At 40.4% G+C, this 22,051-nt stretch overlaps 1 pseudogene; it reads left to right on the forward strand.

Moving 5' to 3' along the window:
- The first annotated feature begins 78 nt into the window (after positions 1-78).
- LOC148118923 (gasdermin-C-like) lies at positions 79-11,267 on the forward strand (annotated as a pseudogene).
- The last annotated feature ends 10,784 nt before the right edge of the window (positions 11,268-22,051 follow it).

A 22,051-nucleotide genomic window follows, 5' to 3' on the forward strand; every position in this document is an offset into this window, starting at 1 on the left:
CCCTCCTGCAGATCTTAGAGCCAAATCTTCCAGTCCCAGTTATTGTCAACGTAGCAGCAGAGAAGCGTAAAAACCAGCATGTTCAGTGTCACAACTTTCCACAACCCTCAAGGTGCCTTGAAAGGTAGTGAAGGAACTATCAACTTAAAGGCAAAGGACAAGGAAGATCTGGTAGGAATCCACTCACTTTCTGGACCCTTCCTTGCATTTGCTCATATAATTCTTCTAAGAGCCTTTTTAGATGGAGATATGATACTCATGTTTTAAAAAAAGCAATTGAGTTTCCTAAAACAACTTGATCAGAGTTACACACAGTTCAAACTAGTAGAATTAGGATCCAGACTGTGGTTAGTCTGTCTGCAAGTCCCAGATATTTTTCTTTTTCGGTCAGCTGCCCCAGGACTGGATTCTGTACTTGGAAAGATGATCTCAGGGGACGCCTAGACCCCACACACATGATGCTTTTCTTTCCAGAATTAAGACAATGCTTGCATTGGTTCTATGTTTTGCCCTCTGTATTAATTTATATTTCAGATATTAATTATTATTATACATGTAACAATTAACCAGCTTCTTGACTAAATTTTAAATGAGGAGGGAAATGGCCTCATATTTCTCATTCTCCAGAGTAGCTGTTCCACGGGAATTCTTGGCTAAATTTCTGTCCCCTTTACTCTTCAGGGCCTGAAGTGTCAGATCCCATCCCCCTCAAACACACTGCATTCCAGAAACTGAAAGCCAACATGGGTGTCAACGCCATTGCAGAAGGAAGTATGTCAACAGAGTTTGTTCAGTCTGATGGATACAACATTGAGGTTCAGTGTTCAAGCATTCCAGATTCAAAACTGTCTTCAAAACAGGTGAAAGGAAGGTTCAGCAAGTTTCAGGATGTGATTTTGTAGACTAAGAGGCATCGGGCAGGTTTTATTACAGCACATATTATTCTACTTTATTTTTTCACAGGTCATTGAAATAATGGTTTACAGTGCCCTAATAATACTCATTAATACAGAATCACCTGTTACTGTTCTATTAATGTGATCAAGACAGAAAACAAGACTGACAGAGTAGGTTCTGATCTGATAGAAGTTTCTGTTCTTGTCCATAGGATGGACATGTAATGATAAAAAATGATAGAAGTGGTTGAAATATTGATTAAACTGTGAGGAAGACTGTAACAATCACTTGAACACCCCAGTGTTTAGGGATTTACTTGACTTTTACCATATCTCTTTTGAGGTATAATTTAGAAGAAGAAATATGTATTTCAAGTGCAGCATCTTGGTGTAATTTTTGCAATAACTATAAGTCAGTAACATATTTTCCTTGTATCTGGTAGCCATCATTTAAATTTTTTCTTAACTACATTTACTCTCTCTCTCTCTCTCTCTCTCTCTCTCTCTCTCTCTCTCTTTCTCTGTCTCTACATGTGCACACTCATGCCATGGCTCAAATATGGAAGTCAGAGCACAATTTGCAGGAGTGAGGTCTCTTCCTTTGCTGTGTGTGTCTGGGAACCAAAATCATGTCAACAACCACCTCTACCTGCTGATCCATCCTGCCAGCTCAGTAACTGTTATTGCTATGACAAGAACATTTACTGTCTATTTTCTTAGCAGATTTCAAGTTCATTTAGCATATAGCAGCTATAACCACACTGGGCTTTCATGTGTTTTCCAAGGATCTGATTCATGTCCTCACACGTTCATAGCCAGTACTTTATAGACTGAGCCACATTCCCAGCCTGAAATTGACTCAATCTCTTTAGTGCTCAGAAGCTGGGTCACTTTTTCTGTTTTTTATTTTGTTTTGTTTTGTTTTCTCTCATGATTTGGTCTCCATTTCTGTGAAATTAGGGATCTTTTCATTCTCATTTTACACCTTCAGAAAACTTCTGGATAAGGAGCCATCATTTGTGAAGGATTGCCGAATGGAAAGGAAGGACGGGTATGTGGTGACAGAGGCCTTTGAAGTGACCAAAGACACTGTGCTGGAAGGCAGTAGCAGTGCTGACCTGTCAGGAAAAGCTCTCATCCACCAAGTTGCCAAGGTATGGATAGAGATGGGAAGAAAATAGCCAGTGTAGCCAGGGCAGCCTGGCTTCCCAAGGGCTCTGGGCTGCAGTTTCTAGGGCTCACAGGGTGAGAGGTCCCTTATTCTCCCTGCTGGGATGTAGTATGTGCTGATTTCTGATCTTAGTTTGTAATCTTTTCCAAACATTTGTTTTATTGATTCTTTGATAATTTCACATCAGGCACCCCAGTCCCACTCACTCACTTCTAGTCTCTCCATATCTGCCCTTCATTCTTGCAGCATGCCCTCCAAAGATAACTTAAACAGACATAGTAATAATAAAAAAATCAAAATATAAAACACAAATCAAAGTATTAACTAAATAAATGGAAACAATAACAGACAATAAAACAATAACAAAAAAACCACTTTGCTTTTCCATCTTTTCCGCCTCTCCATCCCCTCTTCCTTCATCTTAGTGGCACTGGGAACTCTGTATATCATGCAGTCTACTCTTTTGTCCAAACCCCTTTACTTACACATGTTCCTTGTGTAGCATGTTCCTGGTCATGTTCATGGCCTCTGGCTTCTGGTACACCATCATCACTGGACTCTCACCGATATTCCTTTCAAACATCCTGCTGTTGCCCAGAGTCATGGAAATCCTGAGGATATGTGTCTCAGGAGCAGTCCCTTCACGGGCTCCAGCAGGTCATAGATGGAGTAAATGTTGGGGAGTGCCAACTAAAAGCCCTGGATACTGGCCTGTGTGGTAGCTGAGTTGGTTAGTAAGGGCTGTTGGGACCATCTCTCTTAGAGAAGAGGTGAAGCCAGCTCTGCTCCACCTAGGTAAAGGGTGAAGCCAACTTTCTCACACTGGTGGTGAGGGATGGGGCCAACTTTCCAAAAATGGAAGGATGGTTGCTCTCTTATGAGGGGCTTAACCAACTGGAGGCAGGGTCAGCTATCTGGTGAGAGGGGACTAGATCTTTCTGGGTCAGTGAGGGGCAGGGCCATCTGGCAAATTCAGTTGATTAGATTGCATTCTAACATGCTCATTTATGATGCTTTAATACACAGGATTAACAAATATTGATAAATTCCAAAAAAGAAGTAATTGTTTAGTACCATTTTTTTGCATAATTGAAGGATGCTGTAGAAATGTGTGGGTTCTGTATTATTTGCATACCCTGTTTCATGGCTGGAGAAACATCGGAATACCTTTACTATGTGATAAATGTTAATCTACATTCTAGGATCATTTGACAGCAAATAGTTTTTGAAATAAGGTCTTGTATAACCTAAACTGTCTACAAACTGGCTATGTAGCCGAGGTTGGCCTTGAACTCCTAGTCTTCCTGTTTCCAACTTCCAAATGCTGTGGGATTACAGATATATCCACCATGCCTGGCTTTGATAAATGTTTGAAGGGACAAGATTTAAATACCTTTAAGCACACTTGATTTACACAATTTACTCACCACAACCAAGCATTATTTTAAAAGTAACAGAATTTATTTTTTTATCTTTTTTTTTAAAATTTAAACTCTTTATTTATTTATTTATTTATTTATTTATTTATTTATTTATTATGTATACAATATTCTGTCTGTGTGTATGCCTGCAGGCCAGAAGAGGGCACCAGACCCCATTACAGATGGTTGTGAGCCACCATGTGGTTGCTGGGAATTGAACTCAGGACCTTTGGAAGAGCAGGCAATGCTCTTAACCTCTGAGCCATCTCTCCAGCCCCCTATTTTTTTATCTTAATCTCTCTTTCCTCCATTCTATATTTTAATTCTGTGCTCCTTAAGTATTTTAATTAACTGATTTGTGGTAATTTCATAGATGCGTAGAATACATTCTGACGACTCTCACACTGCCCTTTCTGCCCTTCCTTTACACTCATCAATCTGCCCTCCTTCTTTCAAGACCCTTCCCCCATTCAAGTCTCTTTGTTTTGTTATATGACTCACTGAGTTTGGGAACTCTGTGTGAGCATGGTTGAACAACTATCCAATGAAGCATGAAAACTCCTATGATTTCAGCCCTTGGTGCCTAAGGACCACAACAGAACCATGGAAGCCTTCAACAGACTTTCCTGTGTCTGCAATAAGTCCCTGCTAACACTGTGGAAGGTTTGTTCCTGTGTTCAAAAGCTGAACCCAGCTCTAATTGAACTAGGACCCCTTCCATTACTCTATTTGTGAATCAACACTGAGTGGTCCCAAGACTGAATTTCAAGCACCATTCAGGCAGTCCAAAACTGACATCTGGGTAACAGCAAATAGACAAATGCCAACTCAACAGACAAATGTGGATATGGGCAGATAGCCATATTAAACAAACTACCAACAACCTAACTCCAGTTGCCTAGGACCTATTGCAAAAACACAAATAACACACACACACGCACACAAGATAATATGTCTCCTTGCAAGACAAGTACTCCCATAGTAATGTTTCCAGGAGAAAAGCAATTTAGATGGCACACAAGTCAATGATTGCAAAACAGTAGTAATAAATATTTCCAAGTGCCTTCAAGAAGATATGAATAAATTCCAGGATGAAGAGTAAAAAACAGTGGAAAGAAATAAGGAATTTGATTTAAAAAAAAGAATTTTAAAAGAAAACCCAAATTGAAATAAACATGAAATGAAAAATTCAGAAAGTTAAGTTTAGTGGAAAATCTCAGCAATAGATCAAGTAAAAGAGCTCGAAGTCAAGAAAGAGGAATGTGACCAGTGACCAGTCACAACTGAAGACAACCCCCATAAACATAATATGCAGGAACTTTGGAACAATATGAAAAGGCCAAATCTATAAATCATAGGTATAGAAGAAGGAGAAGAGACCCAAAACAAAGGCACAGATAATATTTTTGACAAAATCATGGAAGAAAATGTTCTAAATTTAAAGAAAGAGATGTCTACTAAGTTGTAAGAGGCATGCAAAGTATCAACTAGACACAATAGGAAAAGAAACTCCCAATATCATGTAAAAGTCAAAACACTAAATGTACAGAACAAAGAACGGATATTGAAAACTACAAGAGAGAAAGATAAGTCATATATAAATGCAGGCTGATCAAAATAACAGCTGAATTCTTAATGGTGACTTTAAAATCAAGAAGAGTTCAAATTAATATACTGCGAGTCCTAAAAGAATACAGATGGCAGCCTGGACAATTATTCCCAGCAAAACTGTCAGTCATAGCCAATGAAGAAATGAAACAGTTTCACAATAAAGCACATGAAAGGAATTCATGACCACTAGGCCAGCTCTACAGAGTAGACTAAAAAGGATATTTCTGCTCAAAGAATGGGATTAGAATATCCAAGCAGTGACAGCAAAAACTGAACACTGTTAGGATAGTTATTAAACAAAAGACAACAAACGCTATAAAAATAGACAAAATGACGGGAATCAATAAACTTTGAATATTAGTGGTTTCAACTCCCTAATCAAAGACATAGAGTAGAAGCCAGGATTAAGAAACAGGATTTGTTTTGCTGTCTGCAAGGAACAACCTCAACTACCAAAGATGGAAACTATCTTAGGGTGAAGGTTGGGAAAAGGTATTCAAAGCAAAGGGAAGTAGACTAACAGGAAAAGCTATAGTAAACCCAAAGAAGTAGAATTCAATCCAAAAATAATCAGAAGAAAGAATGCCATTCCACTCTGATCAAGAGCTCAATCAATCAAGAAGACATTATAATTTTAAATGTATTTGCATCAAACATGGATCCACAGAGCTTAATAAAACAAATTCTCTATGTAAAGCAACAGATTAACCCCAATTATCTGACTTCCGTATCTCAGTTTCACCAATGATCATATTATCCAGATGAAAAAAAGGCATAGAAATAGTAAAGTAGATGACACACAAAACAATAGAAGTAGATTTGTCATATGCTTCAATTACATATGAATTGTAATTGAATATATTACCATAATCCTGGTAATATATTCCCAAAAGACTCTGTATTCAGTCACAGAGACACTTGGTAATCCATGTTCATTTCCTTTCCATTCATAATAACCAGGAAATGGGGACAGCTTAGATGTCCATCAGTTGATGAATGGATAATGAATATGTGACACTTAAACACAATGGAATTTGGTTCATGTGAAATTATTTATTTATGTGGAATTATGGGACTTTAAGAAATATTTTTGTAGCTAGAAATACATATCCTGAATGAAATAACGCACTCCAGAATGGCAAGTTCAGCCTATTGTCTCTCAGGCCTGAGAGGCTGCTGGGCTCTAGCGGATGGTCCGGCACTAAGCTTGTTCTGGCAATAGTAGGGGAACTCAGTGAGTTTAGTAAAATTTAAAAAATAAAAAGAGTACAAGAGGTTGGGAAGGAAAAGTGATGAGAATGGTTAAGGAAGGAGTGAGAAGTGAGCTAAAAAGGTGTGAGTTCAATCAAAATATATGTATGTACATATGAAATTCTCAAACATTAAACAATGTTTAAGAAAATTAAATTGTACAAGACGGAAACAACTTAAATTCCAGAGAATTCCAGCCTAGAATTCTATCTTCTTCAAAATGTTGACCAAATGCAAGGTAAAGATGCCTTTAGGTATCAAGGTTTTCAGCATGTACATCTCAGTTTCCCATAATATAATAAGTAATTGGACAGAAAAGATATAAGATATCACATCTCCCGATAGAAACAAGATCGCAAATGAGGAGAAGCAGTCTTTCCCAATAGCTGATAGTGAGTACCACCTACACAGAAACCCAGATGTTAATATGGGTGGAGCAGTAAGCACTGAGCACGGAGTAGGAGAATGAGACCGTCAACACTGAAACTAGAATAAATCATATCCATACTTAGGAAAAGTATCAAGACATTTTAATAGGGCTGTTTGTAGTAAATGAATTCTGTGTTCAATTGCCATGTCTCTCCAGGCACACCTCCCAAATTTCAATGTAGGTAATATACAATGATGAGAAACAGTAATTGGACATGGGGACCAAGAAAAAGAGGAAATGGGGGCCTGCTAGGATTTTCTCATGAGTTTTCTAGATTTGTTTGCCTATTCAATTACAGCCATATGTTGCTTGATTAAAAGTAAATGTACTTTTTATGAGACAAAGTGCTGTAAACCTCTAGGAGTGTTTTGTCTCCCCAGGATCAAGCACAGGGATAGTGGCCAAGAGTGATAATCGATTTAGTGCCTATTCCTAAAGGTGTAGTGGTGGCCTACAAGAAAAAAAAACAACTGGTCATTGAGAATGACACTTGTAGTGAGCAGATGTGGGGGTGGAGTGGGTCTGGGGCCAAGTAGGGGTAGGGTGTTCAAAGTCCTGAACCTCCTCTTCTTTCCTGACTGTAGACCAAGGAGGAGCAGTACTCACTTTCTGAGGCAGATGTCCCACCATCCTTATCTGCCTCTAAGCATGACCTGCTCAGGTACTGCTAGCTGTAGATGCAGCGATAGCCTCCTCCGTGAAAAAGGATCTAATGTGGGGTGCTCTAATGGAGGTGCTTTTAGCTGGATAAAGCCCAGGCCTAATTCCAACCATCTCTATTTGTTCATCTTTAACTAATCAAGGTTCTACTCTTCTCAGAAGTTCAGAGGAAGCCACCAGGTGACCCTTAAACCCCATTAATGCTCCATATAGTAATGGATGCACAACACATACGAAACTGTTGGCAGATGCCTTGTTTGAACAACAGAGCACAGGAGTTTCCCCATGGCTTTACCTTGAAATGTACAATCCTCCAAATTCTCTCTCTCTCTCTCTCTCTCTCTCTCTCTCTCTCTCTCTCACACACACACACACACACACACACACACACACACACACACACACACACACCATGGGTTCAGACTCTGCAGTGGGGCAAAAGTATCTGTATTAGGTATGCACCTGTGTGTTATGTGAGTGCCAGACATGAGTAGGTCTCAGAGTGCAAAGCTCCTCCTCAACGTGGAGGGCAGCTCCTCGGAAAAGTGGAGCTGCCTTTCATGCACACGTGCACGCACACACACACACACACGTACACACAGACCCCTGAAATATCTGCTTGTAAATTCTGGTCAAGCAAAAGTCCTGGAGTCAATACTCTAGTTGGAAACAGTAAACAAGGAAGTATTACAGTACAGTACAGTACAGTACCGTACAGTTAGTGGACAATGAGTTCTAGAGGAAGACTTTCCACACTCTACCAACACCCTTGACTGAGTCATAGTATGGGGAGTGGGTACAAGGTTGGAGAGGCCTTTGAAATGCCTAGGGGAGGTGTCCTTACTCTCACAGATCATGCTAAGTGAAAAGAGCTTTCATTCATTTATAGAGCAAAAAAAATTATTCCTTTATTAAAAGATTAACAGCAAACAAACAAACAAAAAAGTATCTGATTAGAACAGATGTTGCACCCAGAGAACCAAAGTCATGTTTTTGGAGGGTGAATCCAGGGATGTTTCCTGGAGGGCAAACTGTAAAAGTTGAAGTGTGATTGGAAGGAGAGAAGTGATATTCTGTTGAAGGAGTGAGGGCCTGCTTTTCGTCCCGGCCACTCAGGTAGCTTACACCCAAAATAATGACACAGAAATTGTATTAATTAAAACACTGCCTGGCCCATTAGCTCTAGTTATTACTGGCTAGTTCTTTTTTTTTTTTTTGCTGTATTATACTTTACTTCACTTATGTTCTATGTGGGGGACACTTAGGGGAGCTGACTAAAGGGGGAGCTGTGTGAAAGGAGGGGGTGATGGAAGGGGTCTCTGGGGTGAGGGCTTTTGAAGGTGCAGAGAATGCTGTCAGGTCAGGAAAGAACTTGGTGAACTGAAGGAGTGAAGACAGGTTGGGCCAGATGCATTGCTGGTCATTTACCTCCTGTCTTCCTATCAGTCTGGGGGCAAAATCTCATTCCCCCTTACACAGGAGAAGGCCAGTTTTCCCTGAGGCAACTGGCCAATGATGCAACAATTATTGATTTATTTGTTCTGTTAGGAGAAAAATTTGTGCTTGTCAATCAGTACATGGTCCTAGTTGGTTCCCTTCCCTGTTGTGCCTGATTGTAAAGGAGATGCCCTGCTTGCCCCCTAGTGCTCAGAATGTGACTTGTATATTGTGGGACCCTCACCCCTTATTCTCAAAGGGACAAGAAGAAATTTCCTAGCAGAATGTTTTTAAATTAGAAACCCCGGGCTAGCTTCATGCTCGGAAGAATAATGGCTTTCCCCGCTCCCAACAATACAAAGCATAGAGTCAGGACGGGACCATTTGGTGATAAGGATGAATTGACTCAGGAATGGCATGGCCTTGCTCGCTAACAAAGAAGGATGGAAAGAAGCAAAGACCTTGCACCCCTGCCAGACCCCCCTGACCGCCCAGAAGGGCTGCTTGTGATTCTTGCCTTTAAAATAAGCTAATCCCCACAAAGGAACTCTTAACTCTTCTCTCTCTCTACCTCGCTGCAATGGGGTCATTTGGAGACAGGGGTTCCAAACATGCTTGTATTATGCTAATTAAACCTTGCTCATTACAGTCTGTGCCTCTCTGGTGGTCCCTCTCTGGGGGTCGTAATCTGGGCACAACATATATACTCTTTGAATTTGCTTTTCGTTTAACTTTGTTTCGTTCACATGTTAAATGTTGTCATTTTTCTTCCCAGGCACATTTCATGTATCAAATGTGTGAACTTCATTGTTAGACAAGTTTCAGACCTCAGCACATCTCTATGAATATAATGCAAAACAATGCATGAATGCCAAATTGATAGCGGATAAGGACTGGCCAGATAATAACCGAAGGCCAACAAGAAGCCTACTTGACAGGGCAGGAGGAAGCAGTCTGCTTTACCTCATGGAGTGTTTATTTCTATTTTATGAGTATTTATGTTTCGCCTGCATTTGTGTACAATGTATTGAGTGCTGAATATAAAATGATAAAATTAAAAACTGCGTTCACGACTTAAAAAAAGTTAGGAGAACCTTGCAGCAAGATGAGTGGTTTGTTTTTGTTTGTTGGCTTTGTTTTTGTGTTTTTAGAGAATACCTGGGTGCCTGATAGGACACCATTGGCTTGAACCTCAAGTTAGAACTGTCTTTTGGATTCAGAAAACTGAGGTCTACTTTCACATTTGTAGTTAGTTCAACTCACACATGCGCACCTGTGAGCACTAGTGTACAGCGAGGACTTAGTAGGAAGCAGCATTCCTCCAGCATGGCAAGGTGAGATACGGGGATGAAAGTGCCCTTGTCTTTGCAGCTTCCGCTACAACATCCTCTCACAGTCACAGATCACCCGGAGGACACTTGGAAGAACCAGAGCATCCTGAAATCCAGTGCTGGGCTAATTCTTCATAGGCGGTCTGGATACTTATTAATTAGTGTAGTGTTGGAGGAGGCCACTTATTGGTTCCAAGATGCTCAGCAGCTCAGATTCAAAATAATCACACAAAACCTCTATTATTTAAACCACTTCTTGGCCCATTAGCTCTAGCTTCTTATTGATTAACTCTTACATCTTCATTTAACTCATCTCTATTAAGCTGTGCATCACTACGAGGTCATGGCCTACCAGCAAAGTTTCAGCTTGTCTGTCTCCAGCGGAGGCTCCATGGTTTCTCCTCACTCTGCCCTTCTTTCTCCCAGCATTCAGTTTAGTTTTCCCTGCCCACCTTTGTTCCCCTATAGCTCTGCTACAGGCCCAAAGCAATTCCTTTATTTGTCAATGGTAATCACAGCCTACAGAGGGAAATCCCACATCTCCGTATCTCTTGTGTGCCAAGTGTCTGATGAACACAAACTTCTTGACTCCTCACCACGTCACCATTTGTCACATTTCAACCTGATCCTGAAACACTGAGGACTGTCATCTCTGACATGTCCCAGAAATGCACACATTCTCCAGCTGTGATAAGCAGTTGTCAGGATTTCCATCTCCTCTCCCAGTGCTGTGCCCCCTCCTTCTAGAGTGCCAAAGCTGCTGGTATTCTAGTGCTTTCTAGCTTCACGATAATTGCCTCCTGGGTAGACAGGCTACCAATAAAAATGTTTTCAGCTACTGGAAATGGTACTGAAGGGGAAGGACTTACCATCCCAGGATATTTAATTAAGGAATTGATCTCACTTTCTGATTGGTGTTGCTGTCTGCGAACAGATTCCAAGCGCCTACAAAATAAGGTTTCTGGGAAAACAGAGCAACTGGCCATGCTTTCAAAGGATGTTCAAGAAGCTGTGTCCTCTAGCCTGCTGCCCATGTTCAGTGACAGAGATTCTGTATGACCGGATGAACAAGGTGAGAGTTCCATAGCTGCCTAGAGATGATCTAACCTGTAAGGTTAGATGGGGTGATGGGGATGCCAAGATACATGAGCGAGGAGGTGTGCACGTGATGCTCAAAGGACTGAGAAAAATGTCAAAAATTGGGGATTTGGACTCCATGTACAATGATGAGGGCTAGAGTATGTGGCCCCTGAATTGTGCTCAGTGTCCCCCTGGGGAAAGCAGAACCGACTTCTTGCTTAACTCCTGTGCACATAGGAACATTTCACAACAATGGTTTGATCCAGATGTGGAAATATGAAGGTACTTGTAGGAGGGTTGCAAGTTCAAGGTCTTTTTGGACTACATAGCAAGTTCAAAGCCGGCTTGGGCAACATCCTGAGATCCTGTTTCACACAAGAGAAAAATGAATGAAGGAGCGAGGCTATAGCTTCATGGTAGCATGTGTAAAGCCATCTAGTGCCCAGCATTGGGAATGCGGTTATTAACAGAGATCCTGTCTCCTCTAGCTGGAACTGGATCAGTTGGGGCATATGGATGGCCCAGGTGGTGTGATCCTAGATCAGCTGCGAGAGGACTTCATACCGCCATGGATTAACCTCAGGAACCTCCTTCTTTATCTTCTTCAAGCCCTAATGGGTAAGAGTGATTTGAGGGAAGTGTGGGCGAGTCCTCGTGGTGGCTCTCACAGAGCTGTTCCAGATGCCACCTCCCCAAAGCTCTTGAGTTATCACAGTCATTCTCACATCACCCTCCTCTCTAAGGTCAGCAAGGTAAGTCAATGGACCACAGATTGAGTCTGAGGTGTAGAAAGTGGGCAGTTACCATGCAAACTAACACATCCTTGGTGGAAGATAATTCCTGCCTCAGGCCTTAGATTTTCAGGCTTTGGCTGCTCATTATTCTAGAGCCCACTTCAAGGGCAGGAGAACTTTCTAATTCAGTGAGCTTGATCTTTAAGTCCAATGTGATATATTCCTCTGTCCTAGAATTCTATTCTCATTGGCTGTCCATGCTCATGGTGAGAGGAAAATGTTGAGTCTGTCACTGTTTCCTCATGTGTCCTTTCCCCCAGTGCTGAGTGATACCAACTCAAGCTGCTGGCCCAGTCTATGGAGAAGAGGCTCCTCCTCCATCAACAAGAACTGGCAAGAAACCTCTAGGATTTGACATCCAGGAGAGGGAGAGGAAAGCAGGAATAGAGAGAATATTCTAGCAGAAAGCAATAAATTTTCCACAAGGAGAGGAGCTAGGAACCCCTTGGTTTTCTTGCCTCTGGAGAGCAGGCAGGTTGTTTTCAGCCTGTTATGAGCATCTCTGTGATTAAGGCAGCCTCAGAATCAAGACTCACTAGGTCTAAATTAGCCACCTAGGAAGGCAGTTCTGTAGGAACTCAGGGAATGAAAGTCAGTTATATCCTTCTTTATTTACAGTTGCTACTTGTAAGTTGTCTTATCTCCCCATATGTTTATTTATAAAAACAAATGTGTGCCTAGTCATATGCATATATGTGCGCGTGTGCACATGCAGGGGCGCATACACACAGACACACACACACACATACACACACACACACACACACACACCGATGGCACTCCTGTGCAGCAGAGGCTTTATTATTACTGTGTTAAAGCTGAGGAACTAATGCAAGGTAGCTTCTGTTCTCGCTTAGTTCATTATATTGTGTGGATCTTGCCTGCTAGGTATAGCACAAATAATAAAAACCCAAAGGCAGATATTGGGGTTCAAGCTGAAGATCAGAAAAGCAAAGTGGTCAGCCCCTATCTCTTTCCTCTACCTCAGACCAAAATGGATGGTCCTGCCTCCATGAATCCTCAGACTGAGACTGAGAGTGAGACCTGTTTCCTCCTTTCTTATATTGCTCTCTAGTGCTGGAATTGATGGTCCTCTACATTCCGGCCTCTTTGGCTACTTAGTGTGGTTGCTGGGCTTAAAGTGTGCCATCACTGCCTGGCCTGTTTGACTGACTAGTGTGGCTAGCTTTGTACTCTGATCTTCAAGCAAACTTTATTTATTAAAGCACAAATAAAATATTACTATAGTTAGGACAGAAGGTATTTCACCCTGGTGTCAGAGCCTGGTTTGCCCAACCTGAGAGTTTTTCTTCTAGATAAAGAGCACCCTGCAACCAAACTTCAAGTATCCCTGGAACATCCCCTTCAGGGCTCGCTGTAAAATTCATAAACTCTTAATTATTGTTTTACAAAGCACACATATTTATACATGAATACAGTCTGCTGAATGCATTTTGTGTTGCTTGTGTGTGTATATACTTATGAGTGACCACTCGGGATTGGGAAAGCTCTCAGGGGTTTGTCCCTGTAGAAGACTGATTGTCCTCTCAGCCCCATCTGTTGTCTGTAGTTTCCATGTAATGTTAGAACCTTTTCCCCATCCGCACTGCAATCCCAACTTGTGTTGTCAGCGTGTAGGTCTTGTTTAGGTGAGTCTAGTTTTGAGATTTCACGAGTACAGCTTTCCTATCTTTGTTCAGCATGCAATGAGATGATCGTGTGTTTTTTTTTCTTTCAGTTTGTTTTTTTAATGTGGTGTATTACATTGACAGATTTTCATATGTTGAACCATCCCTGCGTCTCTGGGGTGAAGCCTACTTGGTCATGGTGGATGATTTTTTTTGCTGTGTTCTTGGATTTGGTTGCCAATATTTTGTTGAGTATTTTTGTATCAATGTTCATGAGTGAGATTGGTCTGTAATTCCCTATCTAAGCTGTGTCTTTTTGTGATTTGGGTATCAGGGTAACTGTAGCCTCATAAAGAGAGTTTAGAAATGTTTCTTTCTTCTGTTTCTATTGTGTGGAACAATTTGAGGGGTATCAGTATTATCACTTCTTGAAAATTCTAGTAGAATTCTGTGCTGAAACCATCTGGCCCTGGGATTTTTTGGTTGGGAGACTTTTGATGACAGTTTCTGTTTCATTAGGGACTATAGATCCATTTAATTTGTTTATCTGGTCTTTATTTAATTTTGGTATATGATACTTATCCAGTAAATTGTCCATTTCCTTTAAACTTTCCAATTTTGTGGAGTACAGGTTTTTGAACTATGAGCTGATGATTCTCTGAATTTCCTCATTGTCTGTAGTTATATCCCTGTTTTCATTTCTGATTTTGCTAATTTGGATATTATCTCTCTCTTTTGGTTAGTTAGATAAAAGTTTGTTATCTTATTGATTGATGGGGAAGCTCAACCAATTACATCTGGTTAGGGTGTGGCCACCTGAAGCCCGAGGCAGAAAAACCGGGGTAGGTAGGTGCGCAGGCTCTCTACACGGTGCTCGCCGGATCATTTTGGATTTCAAACCTTCCACTCTTGCAGCGTTAGTTCCCCCTTTTTCAATTATTAAATTATATTTGTTGTTCTTGAGCTGGTCTGGTTATTTATCGTACCGACCAAATACGTTAACAATTGATTTTCTTGAAGAACCAACTCTTTGTCTCATTGATTCTTTGTATTATTTTCTTTGTTTCTATTTTATTGATAGCCCTCAATTTGATTATTTCCAGATGTCTATTCCTCCCTGGTGAATTTGCATCTTTTTGTTCTAGATCTTTCAGTCGTTCAATTAATTTACTAGTGTGGGATTTCTCTAGCTTCTTCACATAGGCATTTATTGTTGTAAACTTTCCTCTTATCACTTCTTTCATTGCATCCTGATATGAGACAATGGTCTGTATCCTGTCAATTATGTTTTAATAAAACACTGATTGGCCAGTAGGCAGGCAGGAAGTATAGGTGGGACAATCAGGCAAGAGGTAAAAGGTCGACAAGAACAGGAGGAATCTGGGAAAAGGAAAGCTTATTCTGCAATCACGGCTCAGCCACAGAAGAAATAAGATGTGACTGCCTTGCTGAATAAGGTACCGAGCTATGTGGCTAGCATAGACAAAAATATATGGGCTAATATAAATTATAAGAGTTAACTATAAGTTAATTATAAGAGCTAATATAACTAATGTAGACCTCTGTGTGATTTCTTTGGGACTTAATGATTGCAGGACAGAAACCCTGACAACAGCATCCCATAAGTTTGAGTATGTTATGTTGTCATTTTCACTGAATTCTAGGAAGCTTTTCACTTCTTTCTTATTTCTTCCTTGACCCAGTGGTGATTCAGTTGAGTATTGTTTATTGGATCCCAGGCTTTCCCCAGCTCCTCGAGGTGCTATGTAGGACTGTTTACACAACCAGTCTAGCTTCCTGTCATCTCCTCTGCTCACTCTACCAGCTTGGGGAATTAGCATAGAGAACCTTATTCTCTTTTGGTATGGTAATTCCACCTGCAAAGAAGGGTTCTCATGGCGCCTGCTCTGTCTGCCACTGCAGCTAGCTCGGCAACCCTGCCTGGAGGCACCTGTCATACAGGCACCAGGCTCTCATCACCTTTTCCCACTTCCGGCTGGGAGGGGGTTCTCCTCCTTTGGGCCCTAAGTATATTAATCCAGAATTTCTCTGAATAAAGTTGGCATTTACCTTTGGGCAAATGACCCAGATCTCTGTGTGTGTGTGTGTGTGTGTGTGTGTGTGTGTGTGTGTGTGTGTGTGTGTGTCTGTGTCTGTGTGTCTGTTTTTAACTCCTAGGACATTGTTCAAGCTTGCGGTTCGATATGGGAGACGCGCAACCGTATGGGGGGGGGAAGGGATTGGCAGAATTGGGTGGAACATTGTTCAATTTCCATGAGTTTATGGAATTTCTGCAATTAGTGTTGTTGAATTCTAGCTTTAAGCCATGATGATTTGACAAGATACAGGGGGTAATTTCAATTATTTTGTATCTGTTGAGGTTTACTTTGTTACCAAGTATGTAACTGATTTTTAGAGAAGATTCCATGAGGTGCTGAGAAGAAGGTATATTCTTTTGTGTTTAAGTGGAATGTTTGATAGATGTCTGTTAGGCCCATTTGAGTCATAACATCTGTTAATTCTTTTATTTCTGTTAAGTTTCTGTCTGGCAGACCTACCTGTCCATTGTTGAGCGTGAGGTTTCAAAGTCTCTCACTATTACTGTGTGAGGCTTGATGTGTGACTTAAACTTTAGTAATGTTTCTTTTACAAATGACGGTGCCCTTGTATTTGGGTCATAGATGTTCAGAATTGAGACTTAATGGATTTAATCTTAATGGATTTTTCCTATGATGAAAATGAAATGACCTTCTTTATATCTTTTGAATAATTTTAGTTTGAAGTCTAGTAGTTGAGGTGTGTTTTTGTTTGCAGCAGAAGAATGGATTCTGTTTTCATATTTGTTAGCCTGTGTCTTTTTATAGGCTCTTTGAGTCCATTGATATTAAGGGATAATAATGACCAGTAATTGCTAGTTCCTGATATTTATTTTTTGTTGTTAATGGTACTGTGTTTGTGTTTCTCTTCTTCAGGATTTGCTGGTATGGGATTATTTATTACCTGTGTTTTGGTGAATATAGCTAACTTCCTTGCATTGGTGCTTTCCTTCTAGTACTTTCTGTAGGTCTGGATTTGTGGATTAGGTATTGTTTAAATCTGGTCCTGTCATGGAATATCTTGTTTTCTCCGTCTATGATGATTGAAAGTTTTGCTGGATATAGTAGTCTGGGCTGGCATTCATGATCATTTAGTGTCTGCATAACACCTGACCAGGACCTTCTGTCTTTCATTGTTCCCATTGAGAAATCAGGTGTAATTCTGATAGTTCTGCCTTTATATGTTATTTGAGCTTTTTCCTTTGCCACTCTTAATATTCTTTCTTTATTCTGTGTGTTTAGCATTTTGATTACTATGTGGTGAGGGTAATTTTTTTGTCCAGTCTATTTGGTGTCTGGTATACTTTTTGTACCTTTATAGGTATGTCCTTCTTTAGTTGAGAAAGTTTTCTTCTATGATGTTGTTGAATAATTTTTCTATGCTTTTGAGTTGGACTTCTCCTTCTTCCATTCCTATTATTCTTAGGTTTGGTCTTTTCATGGTGTCACATATTTCCTGGATATTTTGTGTTAAGAATTTGTTGGATTTAACATTTTCTTTGATTGATGAATCTATTTTCTCTATTGTATCTTCAATGCCTTCCATCTCTTGTATTCTGTTGGTAATGTTTGCTCCTGTAGTTTCTGATTATTTACCCATATTTTCCATTTCCAGAGTTTCCTCTGTTTGTGCTTTCTTTATTGCCTCTATTTCAGCCTTTAAGTCTTGAACCATTTCCTTCACCTATTTGATTTTTCTTGCTTTTCTTTAAGGGATTTGTTGATCTCTTCCATTTTTTGTTTGTCTATTCTTCTATTTCTTTAAGGGAATTTTTCATTTCCTCTTTAAGGGTCTCAATCATCTTCATAAAATTATTTTTAGTGTTGTTTTCTTCTGTTTCATCTCTTTTGGGATGTTCAGGTCTTCTTGTAGAACCAGTAGTTTCTGGTGGTGCTCTATTGCTCTTTGTGTTGTTGAGTATTTTCTTAACTTGTCATCTACCCATCTGTTCCTCCAGTCAGTACTGGGAGAGCCTAGGATTCAGAGCTTCCCTCTTCCTCCAATTGGTGTGGATAGGGACTGCGGCTCAGTTGGATACTCCTTCAAGTGTAGGCAGGGCTGAGCTTCTGGTGATTACTCCTCCAGATATTGATAGTCCCAAGGCTCAGATGGTTTCTTCTCTCTGTGCAGCCAGGGCCATGGCTCTGGTGGTCACTCTTTCAGATGCATTGAAGTGTCAGGACTCTGGTGATCACTTCTCTAAGTGCAGGCAGGGTTGTGTCTGATGCTCCAGTGTTGGGATAATTTCTGAAGGCCTCTCCTATCATCGTGTCTCATGGCATGCTCTAATGCTGTCTCCTGGTGCAGCCAAAAGAAGTTTCTTTAATGAGGATGAGAGCTACAGGGATAGAATTTAGAATGCAGTGAAAGGATTTAACTCTAAGAGGACAAGCAAGGAAGAACCTAAGCCCCAGTTTCAGTAGGAAGCAGCCAGATTGACTCGATGTCCACCTACTAGGTAGTTTTTGGCTCTCAGTTCTTGAGATGATAATGTTAGATAACTAGATTTTAGCAGGCTTGAAGGACATTGATGAGGGTCACCTTCCTCATCAATTTTGCTTATTTTCTCTGACACCATGAATGGGCTTTCTTAGTCATTTTCCTTCTGCCATGTGATTGATTACTGGCTTCAATTAAGGAATATGCCTGCTTTCTTAGGCCCTGAGGTAAAAGACATGACTATTTACCCTTTTAAACTTTCTAACCAGATTTTTATCCCAGATACTAAATTCCTTTATTGAGGACACCAGCCAAAGGACATGCTGACAGTACTTTTCTCCAACATTTCTGAAAGCAGAAACTGTTCTAAGATCTCCTGTTGAGGAGCCTTCCCTAACCCAGCAAGAAGGAGAGATGAAAAAGACAACTGAGTCCCTTCTCCACCTATGTGAATTATAACAATTCTCACCAAATTCACAGGGACCCTTTTCCCAGTTGAGGAAGGATAGCTCCACGGCTACAATACTGGAGAGGGGTCTGAGAGTCAAGAGATCAGCTCACACATTTCCAACCACTACTGCTATTTCTGGTCTTGCTACTGGGTGAGGAAGCAGCCCAGGCACACTCCAGTCCCTGACCCTCCAAAGGATTCTTCACCCAAGCCATTCATGTACCCTTCATCTTTGGATACTAACTTTTTATTGTGTATTATATTATTGTATATTAAGACTAACTAGATATTGTGATGGTTTATGTTCCTATCATACATCTGTATGAGAGATATTATCATTTCATCACTGGTGGTACTAGAAAGTATTTATTTTACAAACTTAATCAAAATGAAGCTAGGATCTCAAAAATATCTCCAATGATTTCTAGTGAGTTTAAGATTTTAAAATGTAAACTTGATTTTGTTTTTCTCTAGTGAACTAGTATTTTGGTCCTTAACACATTTGTGAAATTAAGTTCTCTACTTGATCTAAGGAAAAGTAACCCTTTTCCATCGAGTAGCTTTTTTTCAGGCAGTTAGTTGGTCATAACAATGAGTGAAGTAACTAACACAGTGTCCGTGCATCCAGATGCTTCCTGACTTACAGCCACATGTTACACCCAGCACATCTATCAGAATATGCGGGAACAATAGTTCCAATCTCATTTTCTGATAATCTCAAACCAGGCTTGTTCAGCTGGTTTTCTTCCCTTCTGTGAGTCAATTCTCCCTTCTGAGATAGTATAAATTGGTCTTGACTCAGAGGAACCACCTTCAATTGCACTTTCTCTAGAGGAGGAAAACTGACTTCAACCTGGTAGGTGCTGATGAGGATGAGGAAATGAGTAAGGATGGAAGGCTGTGGTCAAAGGGGGGTAGATTCTTCAGGCTGGTTGTGAAATGAGTTGATGGCTGTTCCTATGTAACGGGACCTGCAGGGAAGAAACCAAGCCGTCCTTAAATTCTCCCTAAGAGAGTCAGTAGGGAGCTCATGAGAGCATGTGGGGAAAGGTTGGTCTCTGATACATATCTTTTCAGGTTTGGTGTGGAAGATATAATTGAAAATGGGCACATGAGGACTTTTGCATGATCAGTGACAATTCTTGTTTTATTGTAGTCATATCGTTAAAAATGCAGGTCTTTGTCATTGGGAATCTTGTTCTTTGCTGTAAAGAAAGTGATGTAAGCAGATTACTCTTATTTAATCTTTTCTACAAAGTGCTGTAACAGCTGTTGACATATGAATGTTCCCGACTATCTACAGCCAGGGTTTTGATTTCCACCCACACATCTGTGTCTCAAACCTTTTATCTCCATGACAGTTTCTACTGTCGCGTGCTGGTTTGTAAGATTGTCTGTTTTCATCTTTCCCTGACTCTCAAAGTCAAGGTGCTGAGGGATGAATTCCTTTTCTTTCTCCACTTGGGAATTGCACTCAGGGAACCAGCACCCCCTCCATCGTGTTGCCCCATCTAGAAATCCCAAAGTCCTCTGCACTCCTTTGTCTTTCTCATGACCCACATAAAACCCATCATTAATTTTTTGATTCTGTAGCAATCTTGAGTCATCATCCCAGTGTCAGCTTTGAATATCTCTTATTTGAATACTGCTTTGGATAGCCTCAGAGGTAAGCCACATTCTTTGCTGTTTGGATTTTTATACTGAGGAATTTTTTCATGTTACCAATCTATTTAGGACAGTCTTTGCCTTTATTACATTTTCTTTTGCTTATTGATAGTAAGTTGGACTTAAGCATTCGTGGATCCTGCAGCTTTGGAATTAACTGAGCTTTGAGTGAGCATATTCATGAAAGGGCTTACAGAGATGGCTTGGCAGGTACAGCATTTGCCATGCAAGTGTGAGGGTCAGTCTTCTAATCCCTAGAACCCATTGAAGACCCTGTGGACAAAGTGCCCACCTGTAATCCCAGCATGCCAGAGGTACAGACAGGGGGGCTCTGGGGCAAGCTGGCTAGCTAGATTAATTGAAATGAGGAGTTCTGGGGTCAGCATGAGAGTTTTCTTCAATATAGAAGATGGATAATGATCAACAGAATCACTCAGTGACAACCACAGGCCTCCATATGCACTCATGTGTGCATACATCCTTGCAAATGTGCACCTCTTTACACTGAAGTATGTGTTCATACACACATCCACATACACCACATAGATACATATCCTTATGTAAATAAGGATATTTAGTGGATGGAAAAATGGCTCAGCAGTTAAAAGCATTTGATATTCTTCCATCCCACAAGTGGTGACTCCCAATCACCTGTAACTCAAATTGTTTAGGATCTGGTGCCCTTTCTAGCTCCCTGGGTCCTCATATGTGGTACATGTGCAAACATACACTAAATAAAAATAAAACTGAATATCTTAAAAAGAAAATATTTAGAAACCTTGCATCTGAATAGAACATGTCTAGACTCTCTATTATGTGTGCTGGTATTCTGCAAAAACTATGTATGTGGTTTGTTTACTGCCATGTTTTGAATGTGAAGTGTCCCCTGCCCCCAAGCTATGTTGTATGTTTGGACTCATGTTACTGTCGCTATTGTGGGTGTCCTGGGGAACTCCAAAATGGGGGTGTGTAGCTAGAGTAAATATGACACTGGGCACATGAACTTGGGACTACATGTCCACTCCTTGTATGACTCTCTGCCTCTTTCTTGCCAAGACGTCAACCATTATCTCCTCCATGTTCTCCTGTCACCATGATGTTTAGTCAAAATGCAGGGGCTAAAGCAACTGTGGACTGATTCTTCTAAAACCCTGTATCAAAATAAATCTCCCCTCCATTAAATTATTTATGTCAGATTTTTTCACATCAACTTAAAACTGTTACTGATACAATATTATTTTAATTGTTCTAGAAACTACTTAAATGATGAGGGAAGAGTGTCTGGTCATATGCAAAGACACTTGAACATCTGCAGATTTTGATTATCAGCCTAGAAATGCCCTGCTAGATAGAGTTATGATTGTATGCAAAGAAAATATCTTCTATAACATTTAATATATTGTGATAAAATACATAACATGAGCTCTGTCTTCAACACTTTTAAAATATACTAAAATGTATTGGTCCAAACCTTGCCAGTAGATCTGCGGAGTCTTCATCTTGTGCAAATGAAACATTAATCTGGTTGACTAACCAGGTTCCTTTCCTCTCCCCTCCAGTAGAGAGCATCCTTTCATTCTCTGGGTCTTGGAGAATTTGAGATAATTCATAGAAACAGAATCATGGGCATTTACCCTTGGATGATAGATACTTCAGCATCCTCAAGATTTTTGTGAACTTTCTTTTCCA

This window comes from Myodes glareolus, chromosome 19 (assembly GCF_982192425.1).
Source record: "Myodes glareolus chromosome 19, mMyoGla1.1, whole genome shotgun sequence".
Classification (NCBI taxonomy): domain Eukaryota; kingdom Metazoa; phylum Chordata; class Mammalia; order Rodentia; family Cricetidae; genus Myodes; species Myodes glareolus.